This window comes from Schistocerca americana, chromosome 2 (genome assembly GCF_021461395.2).
Source record: "Schistocerca americana isolate TAMUIC-IGC-003095 chromosome 2, iqSchAmer2.1, whole genome shotgun sequence".
NCBI classification, from domain to species: Eukaryota; Metazoa; Arthropoda; class Insecta; order Orthoptera; family Acrididae; genus Schistocerca; species Schistocerca americana.
Window position 1 is genome coordinate 254752596 of NC_060120.1, and position 24373 is coordinate 254776968.

Genomic DNA, 24373 nt, shown 5'->3' on the forward strand with positions numbered 1-24373 from the left:
TAAGTATGAAAGAGGCAGGGATCAGCTCTTCATGACAGGGACACCCCACCTCAGGGGTGGGTTAAGGAACACACTGAAGAGGAAAATGGAGAAAAATTGTCTGTATTTTGGATTGCGGACAACTGCACAGTGGCGTATATTAAGGAACTGTCAAAACTCAAGGATACTTTTCTCGCTATCAGCAAACAAGTAGTGTGCTGTGTGTCTACAAATCCACCTCACAGACTTTGTCTTCACTTGCGGGAAGTATCCCGCATCTGGAAAGAGGAGCAGTTGAGACGGTATCTGATGAGGAGTCGTGCGGGTAATTAGGGACAACATGGCGTGTTGTGTGCACCACGACCAAATAATGGATAGAATTGGAAGGAAAATCATCATTGGCCGTATTTTGTTGTTTTATTGCCAGCAAAATCGATTTTCGGTCACTTAGTGACCATCCTCAGTGCAGTAATATACAATTAAAATTGGTAGGCACTGGTATCAAGCTATATTACAGCACTGAGGATCGATTTTGCTGGCAATAAAACAACAAAATACGGCCAATGATGATTTTCCTTCCAATTATGGACAACATCTGTCGCACCAAGAACCAGACACCTCTCGTCGATCTGCACTCGGGGCGGCGATCGTCTGTGTCCAAAACATCACAGTCGACACACAATGGAGAGTCTGCGAAGTGAATCTTGTGAAAGCGTGACTGGCATACTTGCTTCCTATTGACAGTAAGGTACCATGCAGGCTGGACGTCAGTGTCAAGACAACGAGCACACACCGATTGCCAATCGGCACGCCAGTCGGCGTTGGGAAGCTCCCTTCAACCACATTCGGTGACCTGTGCTGCTGAAGGAAACCATAGATCACCATCGTGGATGTCAGCTGCGTCAGCAGTACCACAGAATGCGCGTAGCTCAGTTCAAGAAAAAACTGACGGAAATAAAAGAAGGGCAGCCGTATTTCTGAAAGCTGGATAGGTGCTGAGAGAGTGTGGTCCAAGGGCCTCCAGCAATAGTCTGGTAAGGCACATAGGACTACGGCACCACAACGCCGTGTGAGTGCCAATGAAAAGGGCTACCACTCTGTCAGGCACATGATACAGACCTAAATTGTCCCTGCACCGCGGGAGGGTGAGAGTTTCGTTCCTTATCTTGAACAGCAAGCCATGGCAAACAAACGAACCCAAAGCCGCTGGCATGCGGCAGGCCATTGATGGAGGAATAGGAATTGCCTGTGCCATGTGGGGGATACGTGATGCCAAATATACGAGGGCAGTTCAATAAGTAATGCAACACTTTTTTTTCTGAAACAGGGGTTGTTTTATTCAGCATTGAAATACACCAGGTTATTTCCCAATCTTTTAGCTACACAACACTATTTTTCAACGTAATCTCCATTCAATGCTACGGCCTTACGCCACCTTGAAATGAGGGCCTGTATGCCTGCACGGTACCATTCCACTGGTCGATGTCGGAGCCAACGTCGTACTGCATCAATAACTTCTTCGTCATCCGCGTAGTGCCTCCCACGGATTGCGTCCTTCATTGGGCCAAACATATGGAAATCCGACGGTGCAAGATCGGGGCTGTAGGGTGCATGAGGAAGAACAGTCCACTGAAGTTTTGTGAGCTCCTCTCGGGTGCGAAGACTTGTGTGAGGTCTTGCGTTGTCATGAAGAAGGAGAAGTTCGTTCAGATTTTTGTGCCTACGAACACGCTGAAGTCGTTTCTTCAATTTCTGAAGAGTAGCACAATACACTTCAGAGTTGATCGTTTGACCATGGGGAAGGACATCGAACAGAATAACCCCTTCAGCGTCCCAGAAGACTGTAACCATGACTTTACCGGCTGAGGGTATGGCTTTAAACTTTTTCTTGGTAGGGGAGTGGGTGTGGCGCCACTCCATTGATTGCCGTTTTGTTCAGGTTCGAAGTGATGAACCCATGTTTCATCACCTGTAACAATCTTTGACAAGAAATTGTCACCCTCAGCCACATGACGAGCAAGCAATTCCGCACAGATGGTTCTCCTTTGCTCTTTATGGTGTTCGGTTAGACAACGAGGGACCCAGCGGGAACAAACCTTTGAATATCCCAACTGGTGAACAATTGTGACAGCACTACCAACAGAGATGTCAAGTTGAGCACTGAGTTGTTTGATGGTGATCCGTCGATCATCTCGAACGAGTGTGTTCGCACGCTCCGCCATTGCAGGAGTCACAGCTGTGCACGGCCGGCCCGCACGCGGGAGATCAGACAGTCTTGCTTGACCTTGCGGCGATGATGACACACGCTTTGCCCAACGACTCACCGTGCTTTTGTCCACTGCCAGATCACCGTAGACATTCTGCAAGCGCCTATGAATATCTGAGATGCCCTGGTTTTCCGCCAAAAGAAACTCGATCACTGCCCGTTGTTTGCAACGCACATCCGTTACAGACGCCATTTTAACAGCTCCGTACAGCGCTGCCACCTGTCGGAAGTCAATCAAACTATACGAGACGAAGAGGGAATGTTTGAAAATATTCCACAAGAAATTTCCGGTTTTTTCAACCAAAATTGGCTGAGAAAAAAAAATGTGTTGCATTACTTATTGAACTGCCCTCGTACATTTGCTTATTGTGTGCGTTGCAGAAGATCGACTGCTCATAAATGGTGATCTAAGAACCCAGCTCGTAGTTGTAAAAGTAGACGTCTGCAGTTGAGAGCAATTGTCTGTCGCAGATCACTTGCGAAATCGAGTCCTAAGTATCTGATAGTATCAGCTGCACGCAAAGGAGCAGCACTGTCCGTAGGAAGTCCGCATCTATGGCCACGGCGCTCGATTTGCGGACGTTAAGGCAGCTACCAGAAGCTTCGTCGTTGGTGTTAACCCATGCCAGTGACTCTCTGACCTCAACGCTGCTACGAAGAAAGATGCCAAGATAGTCTGCATATGCAGTGCAGCTGAGCACACGGTCACTGATAGACATCCCAGAGTGACGTTGACAGAGGCTGCATAGCAATGGTTCCATGGCGAATGCATACGACAGGGCAGAGAGCCGGCAGCCTTGACGCACTACTCGACTGATAGAGATGGGGGGAGTAAGACGGCCATTGTAGAGTACACGAGACATAACTCCGTGAAGGAGACGCATTACGACGTCGACGGTAGTATCAGGGTAACCCATATTGTGGAGCACCCCTTCCAAGAAGACTCGATCGAATGCCCGGCTGAAGTCAAGAGCTGCCAAAAGCCCAGGCATACGAAGAGAGTGAGCAAGAGCGACTATGTCCCTATAGCGCAGAGGGAAGTGCAGATATTATTGGTACCTCCCAAAGAAGTCTGATCGGGAGGAACCACGTACCGAGCTGTCCGTTTAAGTCGTGCAGCCAACAGCTGGGTGAAGATGTTTGTATCGCTGTTGAGTAACGTCAAAGGGCAGTAATCGCATATCCGTGAGGTACCCCGAGGCTTGTGGATGGGATGAGGAAACCATCTGGAATCGGCACGAAAGGTGACATAAGGTCCTGACAAATTTCCGTCCACACAGGCGCCAGAAGAGGGCGAAATGTCCGATAAAACTCCAGTGCGACGCCATCAGGGCCAGGCGACCTGTCCGTAGAACCCACCTGGATAGCGTCATGAACTTCGTCCTCCGTGACGTTAGCAATTAGATCCATCGTCGCATCCACGCAGGGTGCGATTTGTGTTTTTACCAGTGGGGGGGGGGGGGGGGGATGTCTTAGGGGGTTAGTAGTATTATAGTTGTTACTAGCTTGGAGTGTGGCGTTACGCATGGTTAAACAGCTATTTATAAATAGATGTTAATGCCAAAACTCACTATTCACGCGTATGCACTATCAGAAAAGCCATCCCTTGTTATATCTTTAAAAGTACATTATAGGTAAAGCTTATTTACAAAATCATCTACATACAGGTATCTGAGGGGAATTAAAAAAGTAGAGGCACATTTGTGAAAAGCTGTACTTATTCTGATGATAGAAAACTGAAACATAGTAATAGCATTAATAGTAAGACTGATTAAAAACTTTCAGTGTTCGGCTCCACAAGTTTAAATTGTATGTAAAGTTTTACTCCAGTTCGTGGGAAATAAACATCCCAGGTTGGGATGCATAAACTAAAACCAGAGGAGGGGATGGTCTGATGCAGAGGGGAGAAATCCCCCCCCCCCCATCCCCCCCTGCAAATCGCACACTGCATCCACGGGAGCAGAGCCAAAGGAGAGTCTGGAGACTGCCGTAATGATGGCAAGGTGGTGACGTTGTTCAGAGAACCATGTAACATAATATGCATGGAGGTCAGACCCGATATCCCGTTGGGTATCAAAACGCTGCCCATCATCACTCATAAGAACATTAAACAAATTCCTCCGACGGTGGCATCGTTGCGCTATGACATGATACATAGATGGATGCTATTGCACTAACCCATCACGTGTGTGTGCCCTCACGATAGCTCCTTCAATGAGGCGGCGAGAGAGGGACGTGAGCTGTGCCTTGGCACGATTCGCCGTCGCCTGGCGCTCTTGCGAATACGGCATCATAGTACATTCCCGGGGAATGGTGAAATAGAGTTTTTGAGTCCGTCGCCGCCACGCTGCAACCTCCCTTTTGTTACCAGACCTTGCAGAGAGCAGGCTTTGCACAGAGCACCCATCATGACAGGGAGGATTGACAGGCACCATAGCGTCGACGACAAGCTGCCCACGTGGTCACGATGTGCTGCCGGCAGTCGGGTGAATTAAGGTGGATCGTGTACAGTTTCCATGGTCCACAGCCGCGCCACACCCTTTGGCAGCAGAGATTGATGGCACAGATATATGCGTCATGTTCAGAGAACGCAGTGGGGTAGATTTCAGCAGCCTGCACCCCACTGACAATATCGCGAGAGACGTAAACACGATCGAATCGGCTGGAGGAATGGCTTGTGAATTGCGTTAGCCCTGGACGATCGCCATAGACATGCTCCCAAGAATCTATTAGGCTGAGGCGCTGGAGAATTGTCGCTAGTGCTGCGTATGGAGAGTGACTAGGTAGCTGGTCTTTGGGTGCCTGAGTGCAGTTGAAATCGCCTCTCATGATTAATGCATCCTGCCATCCCAGGGCTGGCCGGAGTGGCCGAGCTGTTCTAGGCGCTACAGTCTGGAACCGCGCGACCACTACGGTCGCAGGTTCGAATCCTGCCTCGGGCATGGATGTGTTTGGTGTCCTTAGGTATAGTTACGTTTAAGTAGTTCTAAGTTGTAGGGGACTGATTACCTCAGAAGTTAAGTCCCATAGTGCTCAGAGCCATTTTGAGCCATCCTAGGAAGAGAGGCATGACTCGCTTTGAGAAGAAGGTGGAACGTTCATGGCAACGACCAGAACCAGATGGCGCGTAGACATTGACGATCCTGACGCCACTAAACGTGGGAGCCATACCTCTGGCGTCAGGGAGATAGACAACTTCATCAGTGAGGATACCTTCACATAAGAGGATCGGCACCCTACTACCAGTAGGGGAAGCATGAGACACATGTGCTGTAAAACCATGGAGAGCACAGAAAGTTGCAACATGCACCTTCTGAAGGAGAGCTACGTCAACGACCGCGGCATTCAGCATGTCATGGAGTAAAGTCAATTTTTGGCATATGCGAATAGTGTTGATATTGACTGTGGCTATGAGATAAGTCTGGAAAGTTGCAACATGCACACTCCTGAAGGTCAACGTCCGCGGCATACAGCATGTCATGGAATAAAGCCAGTTTGTGGCAGATGCGAATAGTGTTGATATTGACTGTGGCTATGAGATCAGTCTGGAAAGCTGTCATCGCCAGGAGGACAGGCGATTCAAACACGAGGGAAGCACAGGGAACTCCCTGTTAGGCCCCCACGGAAGGGCACATCACTGTGATGGGACGGGAGCCGACCCCTTCAAGAGGGGTCCATCGTTCTGTACACCTCCAGAATGCCTATCCTCAGCTTCGACGTCGTCCACCCAGGGAACAGTCGTGTCACTGGGCTGGTTCAGAGGAACATTATCTGAGGTCGGCCCACAGGTAGCGTCAGATACAGAAAGGGAGGCAATGGCATCCGACGCAGGCAGGGGAATATCAGTGTCCGTAGGTGGACGATGACTGGAGGTGGAAGCAGGGAAGGACGTCGCGTCGTCAGGTGTCAGTGCGTAAGAGGACAGCGCACCATCAGTAACAGGGTCGTCATCCTGTGCAGACTTCCGATTGACGCAGCCATCAGAAGGGGTACAGCGTTGTCTCTTCCGTTTCCTTATTTATTTATTTTACTTATTTATTTATTGTTCCGTGGGACCAAATTAAGGAGAAGTCTCCGTGGTCATGGAACGAGTCAATACATGAAATTATAACACAATAGTAGAAACAGATAAAATGAAATACAAAAAACATATTCAGGCGACAAGTCGTAAGTTTAAATAAAGAAAATCAACAATGTAACACTGGAATTTGCTTAATTTTTTAGTTCTTCCAGGAGCTCCTCGACAGAATAGAAGGAGTGAGCCATGAGGAAACTCTTCAGTTTAGACTTAAAAGAGTTTGGGCTACTGCTAAGATTTTTGAGTTATTGTGGTAGCTTATTGAAAATAGATGCAGCAGAATACTGCACTCCTTTCTGCACAAGAGTCAAGGAAGTGCATTCCACATGCAGATTTGATTTCTGCCTAGTATTAACTGAGTGAAAGCTGCTAACTCTTGGGAATAGGCTAATATTGCTAACAACAAACGACATTAAAGAAAATATATACTTTGAGGGCAATGTCAGAATTCCCAGACTATTGAATAGGTGTCGACAAGAGGTTCTCGAACTTACACCACATATAGCTCGAACAACCCGTTTTTGAGCCAAAAATACCCTTTTTGAATCAGAAGAATTACCCCAAAAAAATAATACCGTACGACATAAGCGTTTGAAAATATGCGAAGTAGACTACTTTTCGTGTTGAACTGTCACTTATTTCAGATACTGTTCTAATGGTAAATAAAGCAGCATTTAGTTTCTGAACAAGATCCGGGACATGGGCTTTCCACAACAGCTTACTATCTATCCGAACGCCTAGGAACTTGAACTGTTCCGTCTCGCTTATAATATGCCCATTCTGTCTGATCAAAATATCGGTTCTTGTTGAATTGTGAGTTAGAAACTGTAAAAACTGAGTCTTACTGTGATTTAGCATCAAATTATTTTCCATAAGCCATGAACTTATTTCATGAACTACATTATTTGATACTGTTTCAATATTACACACAAGATCCTTCACTATCAAGCTGGTGTCATCAGCAAACAGAAATTTTTTGAATCACCTGTAATACTAGAAGGCATATCATTTATATAAATAAGAAACAGCAGTGGCCCCAGCACCGACCCTTGGGGAACGCCCCACTTAACAGTGCCCCATTGGGACTGAACATCACTACCACTCTCAATATTGCGGAGAATTACCTTCTGCTTTCTGTTCTTAAAGTAAGAGGCGAACCAATTGTAAGCTACTCCCCTTACTCCATAATGGTCCAATTTCTGCAGTAATATTTTGTGGTCAACACAGTCAAAAGCCTTCGTTAAATCAAAGAAAACACCTAGCGTTCGCAACCTTTTATTTAATCCGTCCAAAACCTCACAGAGAAAAGAGAATATAGCATTTTCAGTTGTTAAACCATTTCTAAAACCAAACTGCACATTTGACAGAAAATTATGTGAATTTAAATGCTCCTGTAACCTTGTATATACAACGTTCTCGATAACTTTAGCAAACACCGATGGCATAGAAATAGGTCTAAAATTGTCAACATTATCCCTGTCTCCCTTTTTATGTGGCTTCACTACCGAGTACTTTAATCGGTCAGGAAACCGACCACTCCTAAAGGAAAAATTATAGATATGGCTAAGTACTTGGCTAACATACATAGAACAATACTTCAGTATTTTGCTAGATACCCCGTCACATCCATGAGAGTTCTTGGTCTTTAGTGATTTAATTATTAACTCAATCTCCCTCTTGTCAGTATCATGGAGGAGCATTTCAGGTAACAGTCTCGGAACACTTTTTTCTAAGAGTGCTATATGATTGCCTGTTGGGACTAGGTTTCTATTTAGTTCACCTGCTATATTCAGATGGTTCAAATGGTTCAAATGGCTCTGAGCGCTATGGGACTTAACATCTGAGGTCAACAGTCCCCTAGAACTTAGAACTACTTAAACCTAACTAACCTAAGGACATCACACACATCCATGCCCGAGGCAAGATTCGAACCTGCGACCGTAGCAGTCGCGCGGTTGCGGACTACAGCGCCTAGAACCCCATGGCCACCGCGGCCGGCCTATATTCAGAAAGTGATTATTAAATACTGTACATATAAGCGACTTATCAATAACACGGACATTCCCACTACGCGCTGATTCTATATCCCCGACCTGTCTCTGCAGACCAGCCACTTCCTTTACGACTGACCATATGGTTTTAATTTTATCCTGAGACTTAGCTATTCTATCTGCATGCCACATACTTTTTGCCTTCCTGATAACATTTTTAAGCACCTTACAATACTGTTTGTAATGGGCTGCTGCATTTAGATTTTGCCTGTTTGTAACGTTTTGATATAATTGCCACTTTGTTCTACAAGATATTCTTATCCCTCTAGTCAGCCACCCAGGCTGCCTGTTTGTGCTAGTAACCTAACGGAAAACAACGTTCTAACGGAAAGCAACTTTCAAAGAGCACGAGAAAAGTCTTGAGAAAAGCATTATATTTATCGTCTACTGTATCAGTGCTATAAACATCTTGTCACTCTTGTTCCTTGATAAGGTTTACAAAGGTCTCTACAGCAACTGGATCAGCTTTCCTAAACAGTTGATAACTATATTTAACATGTGTTGCAGCACAAAAATCTTTTAGAGTTAAAATTTGTGCATCATGATCTGAATCCTCGGCTACCGTTGTCTCCCAACACGCTGTAACGTGTCGGATGGCGGGCGGCTATCGCCCGACATGTGGCCAGATGGCAGAAAGGCGGAGGTAAGTACAGCTCCACGATCAACAGCCGTGGGGTCGGGACAGGCAGCTTGTGCCTGCTGACGGTCGCCGTTCATTTGTACTGCCTCCGGCAGGGTTGTAGGAGAGACAGGCGAAACGTCCATCGCGTCGTCGAGAGGAGCCGACACCGGTACCGACTGATTCAGAGGGGGCGTAGCAGGCAGCGCCGCCGCAGACACGAAGACAGAGGTAACACGGTGGGTGCCGCAGGAGAAGCGACGTCTCCGATCGGCGTCTGAACCAGTCTACGTTGGAGACACTTAGAATGGAATTGGCCCTCCTGGCCACAACTTGAAGAGGTGCGTGGCTGGCCATCGTACATGACGACAGCCCTGCAGCCGGCAATAACCAAGTAGGAAGGCACGTGTTTCCGTAGTTCGAAGTGTATTGTCGGACATCATTGAGGACACGGTACCTTTCGAACGTTTTCCAGGCTTCAGCCACGTGACTGACGACGCTGCCGTAAGGTTTAAAGGCGGACACTTCAACGTCCGACGGCACATCAAACGGAAGTTCGAAAACATGCGGAGGTTCAAATGGCTCTGAGCACTATGCGACTTAACTACTGTGATCATAAGTCCCCTAGAACTTAGAACTACTTAAACCTAACTAACCTAAGGACATCACACACATCCATGCCCGAGGCAGGATTCGAACCTGCGACCGTAGCAGTCGCGCGGTTCCGGACTGCGCGCCTAGAACATGCGGAGGCCAAAACCAGTGTGATCAACCGCTACAGTCCCTACATGTCCGTCAGAGTATCGAAACTTGAGATCGTTAGCGTGGCGCCGCACAAGGTCGACGCACAGCTCGTCATTCGCCAACTTTATGTACACAGTAATACTAAGGATCGAAAAATGTATTCCTAGAACGCCTTGGGATGGGAGACGCATTTGATCCCGTATAAAATGTTCAACTTTATATGCCTTCGGTCATTCGTGATTTAATGGAAAAGTTAATTTGATCGTGGCTTGGCGGTAAGAAAACGCCCTGTTGGTCAATGAAGTCGGACTCTGAAACAAGCCGCTACGCGGAAATAAACAAACGCGCGCTCGCTCACAAGCAACACATACAAGAGACGCATACAAGGCGTGTGCGCCTCACCACAGCCAAAGGCCAACTGCAGTTCGTTGCCTTACCAACTCAGCTACTACTATTCGCATGGGGTCAATGCTTTATTCCACGCAATTCCACTCGAGAGAGATGCGGACTGACTTTGTTGTCGGATGATGAGTGCGTAAGCCGTAAGTGCATGAAATTTTGGAAGGTTTCCTCTATCAGGCTTTACAAAATTCCTTTGCATTGTTGCTTAAAAGTTTTAAGCTCATTTCGATAATTAATAAGTAAACCATTTGCGCAAAAATGTACGCGAAGTCACTATTAATTTCAGCTAAACTCATGTGAAATTTAACTATTTTTTAAAACTCTTAACTATGTAAAAGTAACAGGTGTTTTGAGAAAATATTGATCGAAACTGCTTTTATGTTATAATCATTCACAGTATCAACAATATGAATCATATTTCTAACAAAGGAAAACAGTCTATTATTAACTCACTTTCCACCCAGTTGTGTCCTGGTGATTCTTCAGTAACACAGTCACTAAATCTGAAGCTAAAACCGCTCAATACGTTTAAAACAACAAATTCTAAGTGTAAATAAACCACTCCGAACCGAATGAGAGGACCATACCGAAATCCAAAACCTCTCAGTACAGTTGTCGAAAAATCGGCAGGAGGACCGATCGGTAACAGGTCTCGGCAGCTTACTGAACAGGAACTTCGGATAAAGAACCAAAAATGACATTACTACTGAGGCTAACCTACTGTACTGATCGGTATGAACGATACAGAATAGGGCCCCAGCACGAGTGTAGTTTCTTCCAGTGGTGTGAAGCAAGTTGCAACGCCTGGGAGGGAGGCCGTTTCTGACCCGCATGATTTACATTACAAAAAAGTCACTCGATGTTGAGGGGAGAGCAGAATGGTCGACATACTTAAAAACGCTATTACATGGTGCGCCTAAACCATACACCTATTCACCAGCCCCCAAGCGTGCATGTCTTTAACTACAACCTGGCTCACGTCGATCTATTACACCCACCACGCGGAAAGTACCTGGCGCACATGCTCAGTAGGCGGTAGTAACGCGCAAAACGTAAATAGATCTGTCTGATGTCCTGTAAACAAGTTCATTCTACCGAGCGAAACACAAAGGGAACCATGTGATATATTGTAATGTCATTCGTTCAAATTATTTGAGTTCAAGGTTTCTGTTTAATAAGAAGTTGTTTTTTATCATTATTTTATTTATTTACAATTTATGGCCTTCATTGGACCACTCTAGCCAACTTTATACAAGGAATTTTTCAGTTTCCTGTCAGCTCAGTACTTCTTCATTCTCTCGGATCTCATCCTTCTTTCTTCATCACAGATCACTCTTCCTATTGTCCGTTTGTTGATTCTCGTTTGCAGTCTGGTTTGTTTGTCTGTGAGTTTCCTGGTTTTTCAGTTTTGTTTCTTTGGTCTTCCTATGTAATCTGTAGCTCATCCATATCTTCCTTGATTTCTGTAATCCACTTAATGTTTCACTTGTTATTCTACAATTTTTCTATTATTCTCATGATGATCCTGTTCTCTGGTGTTCTGAGTAGATGTCCTGATTACCAGTTCTATTTCCTTGTAGACTGTTTCGTTTGTAGCTACTCTCCAGTGTCCATCTTTCTGGTACGATTTTTTGAAGCACGTTCTGATGATTCTTCTTTCTATTTTTTGTATTTTGTCTATTTGTGCAGTGTTAGTTGTTTTGAAGATGGTTTCATTTGCGTATGTTATTTCTGGTTGAGTGACTGTTTTGTAGTGTTTTAATTTTGTTGCTATTGACAGGCTCTTTTTGTTGTAGGTGTTCTTGGTGGCATATTGTGCTCTGGTCAATTTGTTTATCCTGTTATGCCATGTTGGCTGTTCATTGAGATTATATGTTATGATTTCTCCCAGACATTTAAATTTATCTACACTTTTCATTTCTTGATTTCCTATGGCAATGTTTTTATGAGTCGTGGATCAGTTAACATGATGACTGCTTTTTCAAAGGATATTCCAAGACCAATTTTCTGTGCTATTTCCTGTAGAGAAATAACTTGTTGTTTGGTTTCCTGAATACTGTTGGACAAGAGAGCAAGGTCATCAGCAAATTCTAGACAATTTAAACTTATGTTGTTTTTGGGTCTTCCATTTTGGATGTTCTTTGGGTTAATCTTGTACCATTCCCTCATTATGAATTCTAAAGCACAGTTGAACAGCAGGGGTGCCAAGCAATCTCCTTGTCTTAAAGCGGTTATTATGATGAATGGCTCAGAGAGTTCCCCCCTGAATTTGACTTTTGATACAGTGTTGGTTAAGGTGAGTTCTATCAATCAGATTAATTTCGTATGGAGCCCGAAATTTCTTTGAAGGTCTATGGATACAGTCATATGCTTTTTTAAAGTCCACGAAGGTTATTACAAGAGATTTATTTCGTTTCTTGTAATATGCAATGGTTAATTTTAAAGTGGTGATCTGTTCTGCACAGCTGATGCCTCCTTAGCATTCACCTAATTCTTCCTCTAGTTGCCCTTTGATCCTATTGTATAGGATTCTGGAGAAAATCTTGTATGTTCAGTCTAAGTGAGATATACCTCTGTAATTATCTGGGTTGCTTTTATCTCCTTTTTTGTGGAGTGGTTGGATTATAGCTGTGGTTCAAGTTCGCGAAATTTCTTTGCTATCCAGATTTATGTTAGGGCTGTGTGTAAGGATGTTAGAACTGTATCACTGGCATATTTCCACATTTCTGCAAAAACTTGGTCTTCTACGAATGCCTTATAATTTTTCATCTCTCTGAGTGCTGTTTCCACCTCTTGGATTGTTGGAGGATTTATGAGATCAGGTGAAGTCTTGATGTGTGTGTCTGTATTAATTGCTAAAATTTCCTGGGGTTCTTCACAATTCAAAAGCTTACTAAATGCTTTTGCCATGATTTAGGCATTTTCCTTGTCTTTTGGGCCATTTTTCCATCTTCAAATTTCAGCATTAACGCGGGAGACGCAAATTTTTGTGATTGTCTTCCAAACATTTTGTAAAAGTCTCTGGAATTGGTTTTATGGTAATTTTCTTCTATTGAATCAATTAGATCTTTCTGTGATTGTCTCTTGGTTTGCTGATAATTTGTGTGAACTTTTTTCTGATAATTTTTAGGGTGGTTGCATTTTCTTCTGTTTAGTGTGTTTGAAATTTTAACCATACATGATGTCTTTCTTCATGAATTTTGTGACATTCTGAGTTCCGCGACACCTGTCTTTTACGTGGGTTCAATCTGGCTAAATTTTCTGCTTGTTGCCTGAGAATGTGAATCAGTTCTTTCAAATTATCTCTCAGTTTTATATTTTGTGTGACTTCTCTATATTTAACATTTCTAATTAATTGGTGGGGATCGAAGTTCCTCTTTCATTTATTGCATTTTGGTATCTTTTTTAGTGGTGTGAACTTAATTTTGATTTTGATAATGTAATGATCTGAACCTGTATCTACTGCTCTTAATACTTCAACATTGTAGATTTCTTTCTGGAAGAGTTTTTCCATCAATATGTGAGCCAGCTGCCATTCTCCTTTTCTCCAATCAGAATGTTTCCAAGTTTTTTAAGTTTGTTTGGCCTCCTTTTGAAGTATGTGGACTTTGAGATCAGTTTGTTCCCCACAGAGTTCGACAAGTCTTTGGTCATTCTTATTTGTTTGTTTATGTGGAGCCCATTTCCCAATGATATCCCAGTATTTTTCTCTACCGAGATGGGCTTTGACGTCCCCTAGCAGGATCTTAACATTGTTAATATTTACTTGGTTTATTGTTTGATCAAGGAGATCCCAAAACTTTTCCACTTCTTTCCTAGTCTATTTTCGAACATTCTTTTCATTAGTAGGGGCATGGGCGTTAATGATGGTACAAATTTTGTTGGATGCTTTTAAACTCAAATTTACAATTCTAGGGGAGATGGCTTGAAAATCGGTAATCGAATCTATTGTTTTCACATTGACTATAGGCCCAGTGCCAAATTGGGAACATTCTTTCATTATCATTATTTATTAAGCAATTGTTACTCTCTGTTAAAGGTTACTACTGTTCTGAATTACAGACTCAACAGTTAGTTTTATATTACTATTCTAGCGCATGGACAATGTGTTTGCTAATTTTCGTAATTTCACCCGTTCTGCCGCTAGATGGCTGTCGCGCTAGACCAGAACCCTTTGCGGAGAGTCGTGGTGTAGTACCCTCTGAAGCCCCTCACGAGACGCTGGCGATCCGGATGTCCGTGAACTCGGGTGAGACTTAACAACAGAGAAAGGCTGTTTATGGTCCATAGTTGCCAGTCTATTCATGGAGGACTTCGAGGATAGGGCACTGAGGACGTCAGCTACGCAACCACCTTGCTTTTGGAGATAAGCTGATGATACCTTTCCTGCCAGGACACTTGGACGTGCTGTTCTTAACTGTTTTTGGACCAGTTGAAGACCGTCTTCATTGGTCATTAAATTTACCACGGAGCTTTAAAGTGATGGTAAGGTTCCATTTTTGGACGTGACGGTTTACGAAAGCTCTGGGACATAGTGCTCTCTACAACCAATCGTAATTATTATATTCTTCCAGAATGAGATTTTCACTCTGCAGCGGAGTGTGCGCTGATATGAAACTTCCTGGCAGATTAAAACTATGTGTCAGACCGAGACCCGAACTCGGGACCTTTGCCTTTCGCGGGCAAGTGCTCTACCAACTGAGCTACCCAAGCCCCGTCCTCACAGCTTTACTTCTGCCAGTACCTCGTCTCCTACCTTCCAGACTTCGCAGAGTTCGAGTCTCGATCCGGCACACAGTTTTAATCTGCCAGAAAGTTTCATATCAGCGCACACTCCGCTGCAGAGTGAAAAATCTCATTCTGGAAACATTCCCCAGCCTGTGGCTAAGCCATGTCTCCACAATATCCTTTCTTCCAGGAGTGCTAGTTCTGCAAGGTTCGCAGAGAGATTCTGTAAAGTTTGGAAGGTAGGAGACGAGGTACTGGCAGAAATAAAGCTGTGAGTCGTGCTGGGGTAGCTCAGTTGGTAGAGCACTTGCCCGCGAAAGGCAAAGGTCCCGAGTTCGAGTCTCGGTCTGGCACACAGTTTTAATCCGCCAGGACGTTTCTTATTATATTCTTCTTGAAGTCTGTGGAAATTTCGCCTGTCTCATACGTCATGCTCACCATATGGCTGAGTTTTGTCAGGGCTGGCTCTCACAAGGCTATCAGTAGTTCTAATGGGGCCTTGTTTCGACTTAGGTCTTTCAGTGCTCTGTCAAACTCTTCACGCAGTGTCGTCTCTCCCATCTCATCATCATCTATGTCCTCTTCCATTTCAATAATATTGCCCTCAAGTACATCGCCCTTGTATAGACCCTCTATATCTCCTTCCACCTTTCTGCTTCCCTTCTTTGCTTAGAACTCGTTGTACATCTGAGCTCTTGATATTCATACAAGTGGTTCTCTTTTCTCCGAAGGTCTCTTTAATTTTCCTGTAGGCAGTATCTATCTTATCCCTAGTGATGTATGCCTCTACATCTTTACTTTTGTCCTCTAGCTATCCTTGCTTAGCCAATTTGCACTTCCTGTCGATCTCATTTTTGAGACATTTGTATTCCTTTTCTCCTGCTTCATTTACTGCATTTTTATATTTTCTTCTTTCATCAATTAAATTCAATACCTCTTCTGTTACCCAAGGATTTTTACTAGCCCTTGACTTTTTACCTACTTGATCCTCTGCTGCCTTCACTATTTCATCTCCCAGAACTACCCATTGTTCTTCTACTGTGTTTCTTTCCCCTGTTCTTGACAATCGGTCCCTAATGCTGTCTCTGAAATGCTATACAACCTCTGGTTCTTTCAGTTTATACAGGTCCCATCTCCTTAAATTTCTATTTTTGCAGTTTCCTCAGTTTTAATCTGCAGTTCATAACCAATAGATTGTGGTCAGAGTCCACATCTGACCCTGGTTCATAAATCTCTGTCTTACCATTATATAATCTATCTGAAACCTTCCAGTGTCTCCAGGCCTCTTCCACGTATACAACCTTTCGTGATTCATGAACCAAGTGTTAGTTATGGTTAAGTTATGCTCTGTGCAAAATTCTACCTGGTGGTTTCCTCTTTCATTCCTTACCCCTATTTCATATTCACCTACTATTTTTTCTTCTCTTCCTTTTCCTACACCGAATTCCAGTCCCCCATGACTATTAAATTTTCATCTCCCTGCACTTTCTGTATAATTTCTTTTATCTCATGATACATTTCTTCAATCTCTTCGTTATCTGCAGAGCTAGTTGGTATACACTGTAAGTACTACTGTGGTAGGTGTGGGCTTCGGGTCTATCTTGGCTACAATAATGCGTTCGTTATGCTGTTTGTAGTAGCTTACCCGGACTCCTATTTTTTTATTCATTATTAAACCTACTCCTGCATTGCCCCTATTTGATTTTGTAATTATAACCCTGTATTCAACTGACCAGAAGTCTTGTTCCTCCTGCCACCGAACTTCACTAATTCTCACTATATCTAACTTTAACTTATCCATTCGCCTTTATAAATTTTCTAACCTACCTGCCCAATTAAGGGGTCTGACAGACCAGATCCGCAAAACCCCAGTTTTCTTTCTCCTGATGACGACATCCTCATGAGTAGTCCCCACCTGGAGATCCGAGTGGGGGACTATTTTACCTCCGGAATGTTTTATCCAAGAGGACGCCATCATCATTTAACCATACAGTAAAGCTGCATGCCCTCGGGAAAAGTTACTGCTGTAGTTTCCCCTAGCTTTCAGCCGTTCACAGTACCAGCACAGCAAGGCCGTTTTGGTTAATGTTACAAGGTAAGATCAGCAAATCATCCAGACTGTTGCCCCTGTAACTACTGGAAAGGCTGCTGCAACTCTTCAGGATCCACACATTTGTCTGGCCTCTCAACAGACACCTCTCCATTGTGGTTGGCCTACGGTACAGCTATCTGTAAAACGGAGGCCCGCAAGCCTCTCCACCAACGGCAAGGTCCGTGGTTCATGGAAAGGTTGCTACACCATTCCGGGCGAAAGGAGACCCAATACAATTTTAGGAGGTATGCCGCGACCTCAGTGTTTAAGACGACTGTTTTCAGCTTGGCATTGGCTTTCAGCAGGACTCACAAGGGAACCTCCCCATCGCACCCCCCTCAGATTTAGTTATAAGTTGGCACAGTGGATAGGCCTTGAAAAACTGAACACAGATCAATTGAGAAAACAGGAAGAAGTTGTGTGGAACTGTGAAAAAATAAGCAAAGTATACAAACTGAGTAGTTCATGGGAAGATAAGCAACATCAAGGAGGCTGAAAGTGCAGGAGCGCCGTGGTCTCGTGGTAACGTGAGCAGCTGCGGAACGAAAGGAGCTTCGTTCAAATCTTCCATCGAGCGAAAAGTTCAATTTTTTATTTTCAGTTTATGTGGCAAACACTTATGTTTTCATCACTTTTTTTGGGAGTGATTATCACATTCACAAGAAAACGTAAATCGGGCAAGGTAGAAGAATCTTTTTACCAAATTGTTAAGGCTTTCGTGGCCGCTTGTTGACAAACTGCCTATTGGCTTCTGTCTCGGGTTCTTCGGCCGACGTTCATCTAATGATTTTTCTGACGTTTCGCCAGCACGAGTGGCTGGCATTGTCAAAGCTTCACCCTCCATTGCCGGTGGTGAACTGGAGCCGAGCTCGCGGGCGCAGACTATATGTACCTGGCGCGCCAACGTCCGAGGGCTTCTCCACGGTCATTTCCGGTGCGGTTCTCCTCTTGCTACCTGCGACGGTCGTTCGCTGCAGTACGGGAAGCCAGGATCCGTTGACCTTAAGGCTTTCCTCTTTCTTGTTCAAACTGTTCGCGTGTTTTTGTATTTCTACAGCTTCTCTGAACAAGCGCGTGTGATAATGCTTCTCTACAGCCAGAACTTCCGTGCCGGCGAATTTTATTACGTGGTCGGTCTCATTCAGTGTGTGCTCTGCCACGGCCGATTTCTCCACCTGCCCCAACCTGCAATGTCGCTTATGCTCTTTGATCCTGGTGTTGATGGATCGTTCAGTCATTCCGACATAAACTTTTCCGCATGTGCATGGTATACGGTATATTCCCGACATTGCAAGTGGGTCTCTTTTCTCCTTCGCCGATCTAAGACACTCTTTGATCTTCCTTGTCGGTTTGAAAATCGTCTTTACGCCATGTTTGCTCAATATACGGCCGATTCTGTCCGTCACTCTGGGAATGTATGGCAGAAAGGCCTTGCAACACCTGGAAACTGTCCTGAGGAGCAATGGGTACTCCACAAATTATATTAGTAGTGTAACAGAGCCAAACACTCGGCGAAGTATGGAACCAGAAAAAGAAATGTCGGGTACGGCCTTTCTGCCATACATTCCCAGAGTGACGGACAGAATCGGCCGTATATAGCGCAAACATGGCGTAAAGACGATTTTCAAACCGACAAGGAAGATCAAAGAGTGTCTTAGATCGGCGAAGGAGAAAAGAGACCCACTTGCAATGTCGGGAATATACCGTATACCATGCACATGCGGAAAAGTTTATGTCGGAATGACTGGACGATCCATCAACACCAGGATCAAAGAGCATAAGCGACATTGCAGGTTGGGGCAGGTGGAGAAATCGGCCGTGGCAGAGCACGCACTGAATGAGACCGATCACGTAATAAAATTCGCCGGCACGGAAGTTCTGGCTGTAGAGAAGCATTATCATACGCGCTTGTTCAGAGAAGCTGTAGAAATACAAAAACACGCGAACAGTTTGAACAAGAAAGAGGAAAGCCTTAAGGTCAACGGATCCTGGCTTCCCGTACTGCAGCGAACGACCGTCGCAGGTAGCAAGAGGAGAACCGCACCGGAAATGACCGTGGAGAAGCCCTCGGACGTTGGCGCGCCAGGTACATATAGTCTGCGCCCGCGAGCTCGGCTCCAGTTCACCACCGGCAATGGAGGGTGAAGCTTTGACAATGCCAGCCACTCGTGCTGGCGAAACGTCAGAAAAATCATTAGATGAACGTCGGCCGAAGAACCCGAGACAAAAGCCAATAAGCAGTTTGTCAATCTTTTTACCCATTCGCCAAGTGTACAAGTTAGGTTGGTCGACAACATATTCTTGTCATGTGACGCACATGCCGTCACCAGTGTCGTATAGAATATATCAGATGTGTTTTCCTGTGGAAGAGTTGGTTGACCTATGACCTTGCGATCAAATGTTTTCGGTTCCCATTGGTGAGGCACGTCCTTTCGTCTACTAATCGCACGGTTTTGCGATGCGGTCGCAAAACACAGACACTAAACTTATTACAGTGAACAGAGGCGTCAATGAACGAACGGACAGATCAAAACTTTGCGAAAGTAAAATTTTCACTCGAGGGAAGACTTGAACCAAGGACCTCTCCTTCTGCAGCTGCTCACGCTACCACGGGACCACGGCGCTCCTGAGCTGCGGGTCTCCATGATGTTGCATATTTGGCCCATGGACTACTCGGTTTGTATATTTTGCTTATTTTTTCACAGTTCCACACAACTTCTTCCTGTTTTCTCAATTGATCTGTGTTCAGTTTATCAAGGCCTATCCACTGTGCCAACTTATAACTAAATCTGAGGGGGGTGCGATGGAGAGGTTCCCTTGTCAGCAGCAGCAGCGTCTCATCTGAAAATGGTGGATCGGCGAAATATTGAGTCATGTTGATTTTAGGATACGGCAGCAAACCCGAGGATACTACCGGGCCAAATGTTTTCAAATATAATTAATGCTTTAAACAGTTACTGGAGACCCAAGAATCTTTGTGCTAAGATTGGTCAAAGGTGGATCATTTGTGACAATGAGTGGATCGAGATATATTGTTGATATGTATCAGTTATGTACTAATGTTGACTTTTACCCTCTTTTAATATGTTAAGTTTGGCGCCCAGAGCGGACTGGCCGCGCGGTTTGAGGCGTCCTGTCACAGGTTTCGCGACCACTGCCGACGGAGGTTCGAGTCCTCCCTCGGGCACGGGTGTGTGTCTAGTTCTTAACATAAGTTAGTTTAAGTAGTATGTAAGTCTAGGGACCGATGACCTATGCTGTTTGGTCCCTTAGGAATTCACACACATTTGAACACATTTTGGTGCCCACTGACCAGATCTGTAAAGCAGATAAACGCGTTCCTTTCAATGACAATTGTCATTGACGGTGCAAAATTTTAATAATTCTCAAACCTAAGTGTTCTGTTACATTTTATGTAGATAAAATGTACTTCTTTACGTTCCCAGATTCTTTTTTTTATGGGATTCGAGGGATGTGACAAATATCCCGAAATATAAGTACTACGTCGTAGCATAGATATTATAGAATTCTGTACGTATTCAGAGGTGTTTGTCTTATGATATATATAGAAGCTTTACTGGTTTTCCACTATATCTTCCTTTTTAAGTACGCTTGAGCTGTGTATCATAATTCACGAAAGGTTTCTGACTGCGATGTGTAACCTATACTGGTTAAATGTTTTGATCTCTGTAGCAACATCTGAATATAGCTGCAAGACGTTAACAACAACTATTATAAGCTTGAATCCATCAAACATTGTAGTTTGGAGTACCTAATTAAATTGTAGGGATTGAAGTTTTTTAGTGTGTAAATACACGACTACGCATTCCATAGACCATAGTCCCATACTCATAATGAAAGTCATGGTGTGAAGCGTATAAACAGAAAAAAACGTAGAACATATATTTAAAAAAAACGTATATTGCTCAGTGCTGACAATGTACACATTTTTCTGTGTAAATGACTAATAATTTCTGTTCAAGAATTCGTCTGTGGTAGAGCAGTTCTTAAGTGAAACTTCTTTAATTTATAACTGAAAACACTTAAGCAGTATGTCATATCTTTTATTTCCCGAGTGAATTGTCAAAGATTTTTGTAAATGCATATGTCACTCATTGGTGTACCAAAGTTAGATCCGTTAAACGGTAACAGAGACCACTTTTCCTTCTAGTGTCGTACTCATGAGAATACCTGTTACTTTCAAATTCAGACAGATTTTTGGTAACAGGTTTCATAAGTGAGTAATAATGTGAGACTGTGGTTAACATGGCGAGCTGCTTCAAGGGAAGCTTGCAAGATACATGTATGTGAACCTTGCTTAAGCGAGTAACCCTCGTTAAGAACATGAAAACTAGCTGATTTCCACGATTTTTAAAAAATAAAAAGTGATGCTAAATCTGATGATATCGTTTTATTTATGCTATTTTTGTCTTTGAGGAATCATTTTTGTGTGCTCATCGGACGATCCCTGTAACCGCCGCACCACGTGGAACGACCCCTTCGCAGCTGGAACGTCAGTCATCGGCGGGAATCCCTGAAGCCGTTCTATTGGACCTGTAACCAGATAATTTTGTGTAAGTTATTTTCAATATATTTTGTATCAGCATACATAGGATAACTGAAAAATATTAAGTTCTAACAAAATGGTCAAGTGCTGAAGCAAATCTCATTTTCTTCGACCAGGAAATCGAGAGTAAAGCGTGCAACGAAAATAAACTTTTGAAGATATCAAAGATGCCTGCGTACGGTGATACAAAATTCAATTTAGAATGCTGGCATCAAATTCTAATCAAAATCATATGTACCATTCTCAAGATATGTTTCCCGCCGTTTTGACAAATACGGTTTCGAAAAAAAGGCGTTTAAAGTTGTGGGCTATATTTTTTGTAGTTAAACTTGCCTCCAGTTAGCGATCCCTTTACCATACAGCAATTCTTCCAGATCCAAAATGAGGTCATGCTCCCCCATCTTCTTCTTCGCCGTGGTGGTGCAGTTTCTGTCTCATCCGCTGCTCTGCTCGCTCGACACTGCAGACTTTGTAACTGGCTGGTCCGATCTCTAGTTCGAGCACTTTCGGAACTTCTATACTGCCTGTTAGGCCGTTAAATGTTACCAAATTTGCGCGATGACGACTATTTTTTTCCTGCTGTGAATAGTTTCCGGAGACACTTTTTCACAAATAATCCCCCTGTAACTCGATAATGGAGCTTTTGACGGACATGAAATGAACACCACAATAAAATAGACGCTATGTAGAAAATTTTAATTGAAAAAGTCTGTTTTTTTTTTAATTTACGAAGAGGACTGCCTCCTTAAAATGCAATGAATACTCTTTGTCAAAGTGAGAAGTTAGCCCGGAATATTATCCCATAAGAAATGCAGTGAACAAAAATACAAAAATTCACGAAATGCAAAAGTGAGTAGTTACCCCGGAATATTATCCTATAAGAAATGCAGTGAACAAAAATTCACGAAATAGAGATGGTGCCAAAGTGAGAAGTTACCCTGGAATATTATCCCATAAGAAATGCAGTGAACAAAAATTCACGAAACGCCAAAGTGAGTAGTTACCCCGGAATAAAATCCCATAAGAAATGCAGCGAACAAAAATTCACGAAATGGAGATGGTGCCAAAGTGAGAAAATAACCCGGAATTTATCCCATAAGAAATGCAGTGAACAAAAATTCACGAAATGCCAAAGTGAGTAGTTACCCCGGAATATTATCCCATAAGCAATGCAGTGAACAAAAATTCACGAAATGCCAAAGTGAGTAGTTACCCCAGAATATTATCCCATACGAATTGCAGTGAACAAAAATTCACGAAATGGTTGGTTGGTTGGTTTGGGGAAGGAGACCAGACAGCGAGGTCATCGGTCTCATCGGATTTGGGAAGGACGGGGAAGGAAGTCGGCCGTGCCCTTTGAAAGGAACCATCCCGGCATTTGCCTGGAGCGATTTAAGGAAATCACGGAAAACCTAAATGAGGATGGCCGGACGCGGGATTGAACCGTCGTCCTCCCGAATGCGAGTCCAGTGTCTAACCACTGCGCCACCTCGCTCGGTCACGAAATGGAGATGGTGCTCTGTGCAAAGGTAGTGTGTATAGCGACAGTGAAGTGCTCTCCCACCTGTTTAACTTCGAACCTTTGGATTTGAGATGCCCTGTATGACGACAAGAAAGTAAACCAAACAAAACAGTTTACAAATATCTTTGTTACACCTGTTATTACTGTTGCTGATGTCGGTAATACTGGTACATTTTGTTTTTTTTGTTTCTAAATAAACATCCTTATATCGTGACGCAGATGCTTTTTATCCCCAGTGGTGATTATGTGAACGTCGCTGTCAGCTGCAAACCGCGCGGTCCTAATTTCATTCGTACCTCGGCGGTGTGTGGCGACTTGGGCCGCGGCGTGCCCTCAGCGCAGAGCGGCGCTGGGCTGTGCGTCACGCGGTGCTAACCAGACTCACGCTCCGGCAGATTACATTACCGGCAGCGGCAGCGGCAGTGCCAGGCCACGGTGTCTCCGAGTCTCCAGCGGGGCCACGCAGTCGCCACCTCGACCCGTCTCGTCTCACCGGAACCATGCTAGTCGCTTTGTTTGTATTCGCCACTGGTAAGTTTTGCGCCATTTCAGTAGCGTAGTAACTCATACAAGCAGCCTCCTCACATCTGAAGCTGGCGTTACAGAACACCTACTGTGTTGGTGTTGTAACTGTATGGACGGTTCTGTTCAGAATACACACCAGTGTGCAAAACTTAAGGACGAAAGTAACTTCATACTTATATGGATATGACGTCTGTTCATTCGGACATGTCCGAAAGAACAGACACCATATCCATATAAGTGTACAGGGTGTTACAAAAAGGTACGTCCAAACTTTCAGGAAACATTCCTCACACGCAAATAAAGAAAAGATGTTACGTGGACATGTGTCCGGAAACGCTTAATTTCCGTGTTAGAGCTCATTTTAGTTTCGTCAGTATGTACTGTACTTCCTCGATTCACCGCCAGTTGGCCCAATTGAAGGAAGGAAATGTTGACTTCGGTGCTTGTGTTGACATGCGACTCATTGCTCTACAGAACTAGCATCAAGCACATCAGTACGTAGCATCAACAGGTTAGTGTTCATCACTAACGTGGTTTTGCAGTCAGTGCAGTGTTTACAAATGCGGAGTTGGCAGATGCCCATTTGATGTATGAATTAGCACGGCGCAATAGCCGTGGCGCGGTACGTTTGAATCGAGACAGATTTCCAGAACGAAGGTGTCCCGACAGGAAGACGTTCGAAGCAATTGATCGGCGTCTTAGGGAGCACGGAACATTCCAGCCTATGACTCGCGACTGGGGAAGACCTAGAACGACGAGGACACCTGCAATGGACGAGGCAATTCCTCGTGCAGTTGACG